The 9,974-nt window shown below is 48.3% G+C and overlaps 1 long non-coding RNA gene across 1 annotated transcript in view; it reads left to right on the plus strand.

Moving 5' to 3' along the window:
- LOC111746392 overlaps positions 1–1,339 on the plus strand; it is a 3,333-nt gene extending 1,994 nt beyond the window's left edge. Inside the window, exon 2 of the long non-coding RNA XR_002783081.1 lies at positions 10–1,339. This is a non-coding gene — a long non-coding RNA (uncharacterized LOC111746392). The remainder of the gene's footprint in view (positions 1–9) is intronic.
- Positions 1,340–9,974: the final 8,635 nt, after the last annotated feature.

Consider the following 9,974-nt stretch of genomic DNA (forward strand, 5'->3'; position numbering starts at 1 on the left):
CAGTTAGAGGTTTGACTAGTCTGAAGATTAAATGCACACTTTTTATATAATGTGACCAGTTAAATGTAGTTTGTATTTTACTGGGGGACCTTTTTTTTTTTTTAAACACACAAACTGTGATTTACTTTTTTCCCCTTCCTAATTATAAGCGTGAGGTCGACCTTGGAAGGGGGTACAGGAGAGAGAATTCGAGGCTCGAATGTGCTCCGTTATTCCGTGCCACAGCTGTTCTCATTGCCAAGCGAGGGTGTAATGGCTTTTGCCCCAGCACTTTGGTCTGGTGCTGGTTTGTTTTGTTTCTGCTTAAATCAGCCTTCCTGCTGCCCTGAAAACTCACACTCTGTCCAGATCACTGAAGCGTCCAGCTCAGGGCAGACTGCTGTAGACACTTCAGCTCGCAGTCACTGCATGACCTTCCACGTGCATGCAGCATTGAAGCAGCTTCTTTCTTCTGAAGTTTTACTTCCATTTGAGCATTTGGCCTTTCTTTTTCAGGTCCAAGTCCCCCTTAAAAACAAAACGTGTTTTCGCACGGGGTTACAATCCTGGCTATGTAACCTGGACAGGGCGCGTCACTCTCTGGGTCTTTGTTTTCTGAGCCTTCTTCTGATTCCAGTATTCGGTGATTCTGGCTCAGCAAGTTCATGTCACCAGAGGCTGCTGTGGGTACTGGGCACCCAAGAAACAGATGCCCTCAGTCCTTTTTTAAATGCTTGTCCTGAAGACGAGACAGTATTTCAGCAACAAATTAAACAGTGGAAGTGATGAATAACAAATCTAGTTTTCTCCTTGAAGAATGAACTTGGTTTCTCAAACCAGAGACAGAGGGCATCTCATTTGTCTTGTGTCGTCCCATTGGGGGCATACGGTGGGGTCCTTTGGAGCAGGGAGTCTCAGCTGGGGCCCACCAGCAGAAAGCCACTCTTGAATAGGGCTGCCTTTGGGATCAAAATACCTGGCACATTCCTTTGTGGTCACTGATGGGGAATCTGGGTGTCCTGGGAAGCTGAAGCTGGGTGCTCACCGGAGCTGCCAGCAAGAAGGCCAGAGGGTCAGCTTGGGTTTAATTTTCTTCCAATTTCCCCACATTCTTTCTGATGAACTATGGAATTTCCTGGTGGGGTAGTCAGGAGAGCAGTGCCACCTTGTGTCTGTATCACACAATGTTTTTCTTTCTTCCATTTATTGAAGATATTTCACCTTTCAGGTAAGATTTAAGAGACTATTTTAACAAATACCTGTGCAGATCCTAATGACGTAACTTGCTTCAGATACATTTTTGTGTGTGTGTGTGAGAAATAAAATGTGGCTGAAACTGTTTGCCCTCCCTTGTTGTGAATTCAGTTTCTTACTTGCATGTGTGACTTTGTATTTCTTACTTGTTTTTGCATTTATAAATAGTATGCAGACTCGATTTAGAGATTTTTGTTTTCCAATCTAAACCCTATGCATTCTCACAACAGCCTTCTAAGGTACCTTGGGTGAGAGTCATGAGCACCTTGTCGGTGAGGAAGTTGAGGGGAGAGAGTTTCCCCAGGGTCACGTGGTGAAGTCAAACCTCCATCTTGCTATCTGCCCACCAGGGCAGGGACTGGATCGTCCCTGTCCCACTGGCCTTTGTGAAAGTGATGTAAGTGTACCTGAAATTTTGCAGCATTCTTTCCCTCAAGCCTTAGGTGGCCTGACCTAGGTTGGAGCTTAAGTTGCTGCTAGCTCATGACTAGTGACATAAAGGAGCTGATGGACAAAGGCATTACAGAAACCAGGGAGTGTTTGCAGAGGGCTGAGCCTGGGCGTCCTCTCTGGTGAGTTCCACTTGTCACTGCTCACAGGACACCTGAGTCTTTTTCTCTTTCTGTGTGCATGTTACCCCCTTAATCACGCTCAGCATCATAAAAGAACACGCTTATATTTTACTCCTGAAAGTGAAACTCTGAGGCAGCCTGGACCTAATTTATGTTTATTGTTTTCTGCCTGTTTCATATTCTGAGCATTTTAGTAGCTATAGTATTTACTCTTACTGTTGTATAATTCTATAACATATATTTGAAACTAGTGTCTCAGAAGGGGCGAAATGTCACTTAACCTTATACAGGTGGACTTTGAAATAATTTTTATGGTATTTATCTTTTCCCTCTGGGCTTCTTGTCCTGTAAGTTGACTGATATTATGCAGCAAGAGTTAAAAAAAAAAAATATATATATACATATGCATATATATATTTATATATGTATATATATACATGTATATATACATATATATATATATATATATATATATACACACATATATATATAGATATTTTTTTTTATGCCTACAGCATCCGGTCTTCCTAGGTGGTCTCCCATCCAAGTACTAACAAGGTCTGACCCTGCTTAGCTTCCAAGATCGGGTGTGTTCAGTGTGGCATAGCCATAGACCCAAAAATATATTTTAAGGGAGACTAAGAAGATGCTGTGAATTGAGTCTCAGCTAGTTGCTGAGTTGGCCTGAGGCTGATTTGATTGGATCCTTGAGCTCAGACTTTCAGACTGCCAGCGACTTCTCAGCAGGCTCTGAAGCATTCTTGATGCTGACAGGGATGGGTGGGTGGGTGGAGGATGCGAATGACTCAGGGCAAAGAGCATCATTGCTTGGAAAACCACTGCAGTGGCCTGTTCCCTAAGAAGCCTACCCAAGATCAATTTCCTAGGGAGTAGATTTTCATTACCAAATGTGATACGTCATTGCTGAAATGACTTCTTCCTATGTCACCCAAATCTTAGGTACCATTGCTTTTTGTTTTTTTGGAGTAACTCACATCTGTGCCCAGCTTGTGATTATGTGCTGAGAAAAAGTTTGAGTGGAGAGGGGCGATTTCATTTGAACTCAGGGTTCCTGTTCTTCTGAAGTCAGGGCAGGGAGGAAAGGCTAAGAGGAGGATGTCCAGGTGACTGTTGTGGACACATCACGGGACAGTCAACCATGGGCAGACTCTCACTGTGCTGCTGCAGCAGCTGGAACAAACCATGAGCTCCCTCAAGAAAGGGGCTGATTCTTGGGCAGAGCCTTGTTATTCTGTTCTTGGTCAAAGCAAACTTACTTTTCCCTTGATCACACTCCACACAGTTTCCCAGCTTCTGATTTTTAAGGAGATGGAGCAGCTCCCACTTCCTGACTTGATTTCCCTTGTTGGATGGGGGCCTTGTGGCATGACCGACAGAGGCTGCTGGCATTTGGACCAAGTGGTGATGAAAGGGCCTAATTTAAAGGCCTCTTCTAGGCTCACTTCCTCTTGATCCTGGACTCTGCTCGCCCACATCTCCAACAGTAGGTGGGTCCCGTTCTCAGCAACAGAGTCCCAGACGCTGACTGCCTGTATCGTTTGAAAGTGGTCCCATCTTTCTGTTCCTCCCGGTACTGATGCACCCCCTTCCCCACCCCCTATCCCCTTTTGACCACCAGTGACCTTGCTCACCTGGGTTCTCAGGTGGGTAGAGGCTGTTGCTCTTACCTGGAGCTGCCTCTTAATTAAGTCTTTTACCCGTTTGTATGTGGATCATATTTTCAAAGGCAAAGAGATCTTAGCTGTGAGGGCCGTTTGGGAGGTATACTTTAGATGCTAAAGTGTTGGGGTTTTTAGAATGTGGATGATTTCTGAGAATCTGGAGCAGAATGTGTGACATCTTAGATTTTAGAGCCAGTGGGTTTCAAGTCCTCTGGCTGTTCGGAAACCCTGTCCCCTCTCCTACCCTCCTCCACCAAATGCCTGTCTGCCGAGGCTCCTTTTCTTTGTATTCTTGAGCCAATAAGTTATCAGCAGCGTATTTATTAGTAATAAGTGCAATAATAGTAATAGTGTTTAATATGTGCCAGGCATAGTGCTATGGGTTTACATATATTATCCCTTTTAATCCAAAAACAACCTTTGATTGGGTATTATCATCCCTGTTTTATACATGAGGACAGAGGCACCATGGCAGGCGGAGGGCAGTGGTTAAGAAGATGGATGTCAGGCTAGGTCTGGGCAGGTTACAAAGTGCAGTTGGGTCTGATAACAGAACCTCTTGTGGGATTGTGAGGATTTTATGAGATAATGCACACAAGCATTTAGCACAGTTCCTGGCATACGGCGCTCAGTAAGTGGTTATTATTTCTGTTGTACTCAGCTAGAATCCGAACCCAAGTTGGTGTAGTGCCAGGGACTGGCTTCCGGCCACTGCACCGCCACCCGCCCTGCACACAGCTTGGGTGTTCAAGGGCTGAAGAGCAGCCACACTGGCTTTCTGAGAGGAGCAGTCCAACCTGAACCCCCACCTACAGCGTCTGGTTGCTTTGCACCCATTTAGAAGGCCAGCCTGATACAAGGAAAGGACATGAGGATATTCCAGAGTTCTCCGTACTGATTGGCAACAGTTTGCCTGAGGACTTGCCCACTTCCTGCTGCCCCTCGTCTGGACCTTCCATAGGGAGGGAGGCCTTTTCCTCTTGCCCAGTGGTTCTTCAGCTCCGTGGGCAGTGAAGGTCTATCTGTGACTCACTCTGGACTCCATTTCCCCCTGTGGCCAAGGGCTGTGCTCTGTGCACACAGCTTAGAACCTGCAGCATTGTCCTGTAAGAGTGGACATCTTGGGCCAAGAAGAGTGGGGAAAAGATTATGATACACACAGAAAGCCTGAAAGCTCTGCCCACACCCATACAATGTAACAAGCCACGGCCTTGTGTTTCATTATGTCATGCTTCAAAATGTTAACAGGATAGAAGCAGGTGACCACTGCAGGTAGATAATGTGGGGTGTTTCTGTTGGATTCTAGGTTAGCAAGGGATCACGTGGGTGATTCATGAACGAAGGGAGAGCGGGCACTGGATTGAGTGAAATATTTTTTTAGTTTTTCAGGTGGAAATGGAGTCGGGAGGGTATGTGTGAGGTGGAGTGTTCTTCACTGGGAAGGAATGGTGTTGACAAAAAGGACCCCCAACATTCTCAAGGCAATGGAGGGAACCGTAGAACTACTGGCTTGACTGTGGACTGTTTCTTGGGTGTTAGTGGGAAGTGAGGACCAGACCCAGAGGCCCATTGCGTTTACTGGCCTCTCCCCTTCAGTTAAGTTATGATTATGGCAGGAATGAGAACATGGTCATAGGGGTGTTTAGTAAGGAGCTGCTGTGACAGACTGATCCTAGGCTTGTCCTCTTGTCCTTCTGGACTCATGTTTGCCAGGCCTGGCACTTCCTCCCTCATTGTTGGATCTAATGGGCCTTTTTATCTGTAGAGAAAAAGGCTCCCAGGGGGCACGGGACATCACCGCCAGTGTCTCCCATTGGCTGCCAGGCCCCTGCAGTAGTCTCCCAGGCCTTGGGCAGGGCCTCGCCTTTTGCGGCCTCCTGAGGGCCTTGCCTGGATGTGGTGCTGGAGGGTGTAGCTAGGATTAGCCTAGTGATCTGGTCCCAAGCGAGATGATGTTTGCTGATGGCTTCCACGCAGCTTGTCTCTGCTCTTAACTGCTGGAACTCCTATTTCTCACCTCCATTAGGTTCATGACCTGGGTTTGCTCCAGACTGGAAAGGGAGCTGGGAATATTTTCTAGCCACTGCACCCTTTACCTGACTCGGCGTTTCGCTAGATCCGTGTGTTTGTGCCACAGCTGATCATGCTCTGGGTCTTCTCGTCAGTGTTGAACAATACAATGTAGATTCTTTTTCACCAGTGTCAGAACATGATGTACTATACATTGGAAAGTATTTACCTTATTTATATACCTGAATGTTCCTATTATACAAATAAACATCTGTTAAATTCTAGATCCTGCGTGCTTCCTGATGGTGGGGAGTGCTGACTTGTGGGACGGCGGGTTGGTTGTGTGGAACCAGTGTCACTTCGCAGGATGCTGCCGACCGTTAGAGACACCCTCCGCCCTTGGCCTCGGCAGCCTGCTTTCCTGGGTTCCCTCCTGCTTCCTTGGCTGTTGCTCCTCAGCTGCCTTTCTGGGCGTCTCTTCTCCAGCCCTGCCAGCCCTTAGGTGGTGGCATTCTCCCTGAGGCTCTCCCCGCACCGAACTATCCTGGGTGTTCTCACCCACTCTCAGCTCCGATTACCACACTCAACTCCACGATTTCAGGTCCATGTGCTCTGCTCTCCTGCTCTCCTGGCCGCTTCCTCTACCCGATTTCCTTTTCCTCTCCCTTCCCCTGGCTCCCCTCAGCCTGCCTAACTCCTGCTCACCTGCAGTCCCAGACAGCACCTGCCCCAGGAGGCCACCGGTGCTCTCCACCCCAGGACTCTTGCTTTCCTAGTGAGACTGGGGGCCCTCGTGGGAAGGTGGAAGATGCCTGGAATCTGAAGTCCTGGGAGTGTCTACGGCCATGCTACCCTGAACAAACCCAATGTCTGATCTCAGAAGCTAAGCAGGGTTGGGCCTGGTTACTGTTTGGATGGGAGACCACCTAGGAAGACCAGGTGCTGTAGATATAAAAAATAATAAGGGATTGTAAACTGAAGTCCTGGGAGTGAGAGGGCCAGCCTCCCCACTGGGCTAATGCCTGGGGCCAATGGGCCCTCTGGACTGTTTGGCTTTTGGACAGGGGCCTCTGCCTTTCTCACTCACAGTGGGGACTTGAAGAATGAATTGCTTCCCAAAACTCAAGGTGCAAAAAACACTGCGTTTATTCACTTTTCCTTCATCCAACAAAGTCTGACTCCAGGCCACTGGTTTCCAAGGCTGATGAGAAACCCGACACTTTTCCATGGCTGCCTGCTCTCTTGTTGTACTAGGAGCCAGGGGCTTGTGTGGTGCTGGGGAAGTGGTAGAGGCCCCGGTGCCCAGTTCATCTGCTGAAGGTTCTTGTCTAAGCCTATGAGCTCTCTCTGCTCATTCTGAGGAGGCCCCAGTCAGTGACATCAGGACCCACCTCCCCGGGCACCTGCACAGCCATCTGCATCTGGTGACTGTCCACCTCAGATCCTTGACAATCCCCATGCGTTTAGCAAACACTTATGGAGTTCCTGTTCTATGCTCGTCCCTATCTGGACACTGGAAATGCAGCAACGAATAGAGCCAACACAGTCCCTGTCTTCATGGAGCTCATTTTAGGGGAGGGTGGCAAACACATGCGAAGGGTGTTAGATGGAGGAAAGAGCCAGGAGAGGGGAACAGGAAGTGCTGCTGGGGAGAGGTTGCAATTTTAAATAGGGCGGTCAGGCCTTGCTGCCAAGGCGGTGTTCGGGGAAATGGACACACGCCTTAGGGATGTGGGGAAGGGACTTCCAGGCAGGCCCAGAGCAAGTGTGAAGACACCAGTGTCTGAGAAAGTACTGTGGTGGATGAAGCAGGTAAGTGAGGAGGGGCAGTGGAGGGAAATGAGGTCCAGGAGAGAGTGGGTAATTATGCAGGGCCAAGGCCGTTGGCTTTCACTCTGAGCAAAATGAGAAGCTGTTGGAGAGTTGAGAGCCAAAGAGGGACTTGATATGATTGTTTTCTAAGAGTCACTCTGCTGTGCTAAGGGAAACAGAGAAGGGGCAACAGCAATAATCCAGGCAAGAGAGGATGGTGGCCCAGCTCGGGTGGTGCAGTGAGAAATGGTCAGATTGTCATAATTTGCTGAAGGATTCTATATGGCGTGGGAGAGAAGACTCAAGGAAAGCCGTGATGTTGCTGTCCTGGGCAACCGGAAGAATGGCATTGCCATTTTTCCGAGCTGAAAAGGGCTGTAGGAGGACAGATTGGGGTGGGAGGTAGAACAGAAAGGGAAGATCAGGAATTCGGCTTTGGACACAGTAGGTCTGACATGCCCATGAGGTATCCATGTGGGGATGTCCAGTCCAGGAGGAGGTCGGGGTGGTATTATTCTGCACCCAAAGCCAAGAGACTGGATGAGGTCACTGACGGAGAAGAGTTAAGGTCCATAGCCGAGCCCTTTTCCTCTAAGAGGAAGGACACCATTACCATTTTGGTCTCTTGGGGGGAGGTGGAGGAGGGAAACAAAGCATGAGTGACTTCTGTATTTGGTTATTCAGAAGATAGGCAGTTGGGGTGGAAAGCCCCAGAGAATGGACCAATGGCCTGACCGTGACACACTAAATGGAAAACCATCACCTCTCTGTATTTACCAAAGGACATTGCCAGATCTTAAATCAACCAAAACCCAGGGAGCTCTCAAATGGAGTAAAATCATATGGCCACTTCCCTGAATGTTTCATCTCAGCTTTAACAAGGAACCTCAGCACATTTTTAAGGTCAAAACATGTCCAACAAGCCAATGAGTCTGGCTGAACGTTAGAATCGCCTGAGGAACTTAAAAAAAAAAAAAATCCCAATGCCCAAGCAGCACCTGAGACCAATAATATGAGTCTCTGGAGGTGGGACTCAGGCATCAGTGTGTTAAAAAATTCCCCAGCGATTCCAATGGGCAGCCGAGGTTGAGAACCAGTGGTTGAAACTCCCTCCAGTGAGTCCATCCCCTCTCACACACCCCCCACCACCACAAATGGGCCCTGCCTTCTGCCGGGGTGTCAGAGGTGGGGGGAAGGGGAGCGTCAAAGTGTCTTGAGTGAGCCTTCTGGTATAATCATTGGAATGATGTTCCACACCAGGAGCCACAGTGTAGAATGACGTGTGCCTCCCGGAACCTCCACCCAGTGCTCATCTGTCTTGCTTCTCAGGCTGAGTCTGTTCCTCTTTGCCTGGAGGATGCAATGTTTCTGATGTGGCCCCAGCTACCTCCTCCCCTCGCTTCCCAGCCTTCTCTTCCCAAGCTCCCCATCTTAGTCTTCACTCTTTCTTACAAGAAATGCCTTCCAGCCCCTTCACTGTGCTGACATGTGGACACACACAAGTTTACCCTTTCGGAGGTCCCCTATCATTGCCTGTAGTTGTGAATACTTGTGTGCATTGCTGGGGGTGCACATGGGGTCCTATGGGAACTGAAGACCCCTAGTAGCTACTGCCCTTCTTTTGTCTCAAGGGTTGCTATACTCCCTACCTACCATGGCTGTTGTGATTGTCGTCATGATGAGGAGCCAAGGACGGGGCTCTGTGGAGAATAAATTTGTAGTTTCTTATGGACTCCATCATTTTCTAGAGAAAATCCCAGGAGAACCGTGGTGGGTGGCTTCATGAGCTGCAATTATTTACCTTTTTTATTTGAAATAATTTTAGGCTTTTAGAAAAGTTATAGTATGAAGAATTCCCTACATACTTCACCCAAATTTCCCAAATGTCAACATTTTACTACATTTGCTTAATTATTATCTTTCTCTGAGCGCACGCTCGCACGAGCGCACACACACTCACATACACTTTTTCCTGAATTGTTTGAAAGTTGTAGACATGATGCCCCTTTACTATAAGGTAACCTTATTCAAATGTTACCAGTTATCCCAGTAGTATTTTTTATAACAAAATAACACATATTGTTTTGGCCAGTGCGATTTGAGGGGCTCTGCGGTGGCTTTGAGACCCGAACTCCTCCTACCACCCCCCCCCCACACCCCTTCTTTTCCACCCCTCATCAGAAGGAATCACTCAACAGGCATAAGCTGGAGGCCGAGGTACAAACCGTGGCGCGCCGCGCCGCGCAGTGGGGCAGTGCTATCACATGGCCAGCAGAGAGCAGCAGTGAGTCACAAGTGAGGGGCAGGGCTCTGGAGTGCGGTGCATCTGGGTGGAATCCCAGCCCAGCACTCACTCGCCTTGTGACCCTGAACGAAATACTCAACCACTCAACCTCTTCTTCTATAAAATGGAGATAATTGGGAAAATATGCAAAGCACTTGTCCAGCACCTAGCACCTACTAATTATCCATTAGAAACTTTTATTCGTGGTATTGCTACCTTGGTCTAAGAAGTGAACTTCTGGGGAACACAGCGGAAGGAGCTGACACCAACTCTCCAGTGAAGAGCCAGGGCTGGACCTTGAAGCTGGAGAACAAAGAAGGAAGCACCCTTGGGGAGGAAAGGAGGGGAACGGAAGTTATAGCTGGGTTGAATTGACTGACC

Source organism: Pteropus vampyrus, unplaced genomic scaffold (assembly GCF_000151845.1).
Source record: "Pteropus vampyrus isolate Shadow unplaced genomic scaffold, Pvam_2.0 Scaffold7, whole genome shotgun sequence".
Classification (NCBI taxonomy): Eukaryota; Metazoa; Chordata; class Mammalia; order Chiroptera; family Pteropodidae; genus Pteropus; species Pteropus vampyrus.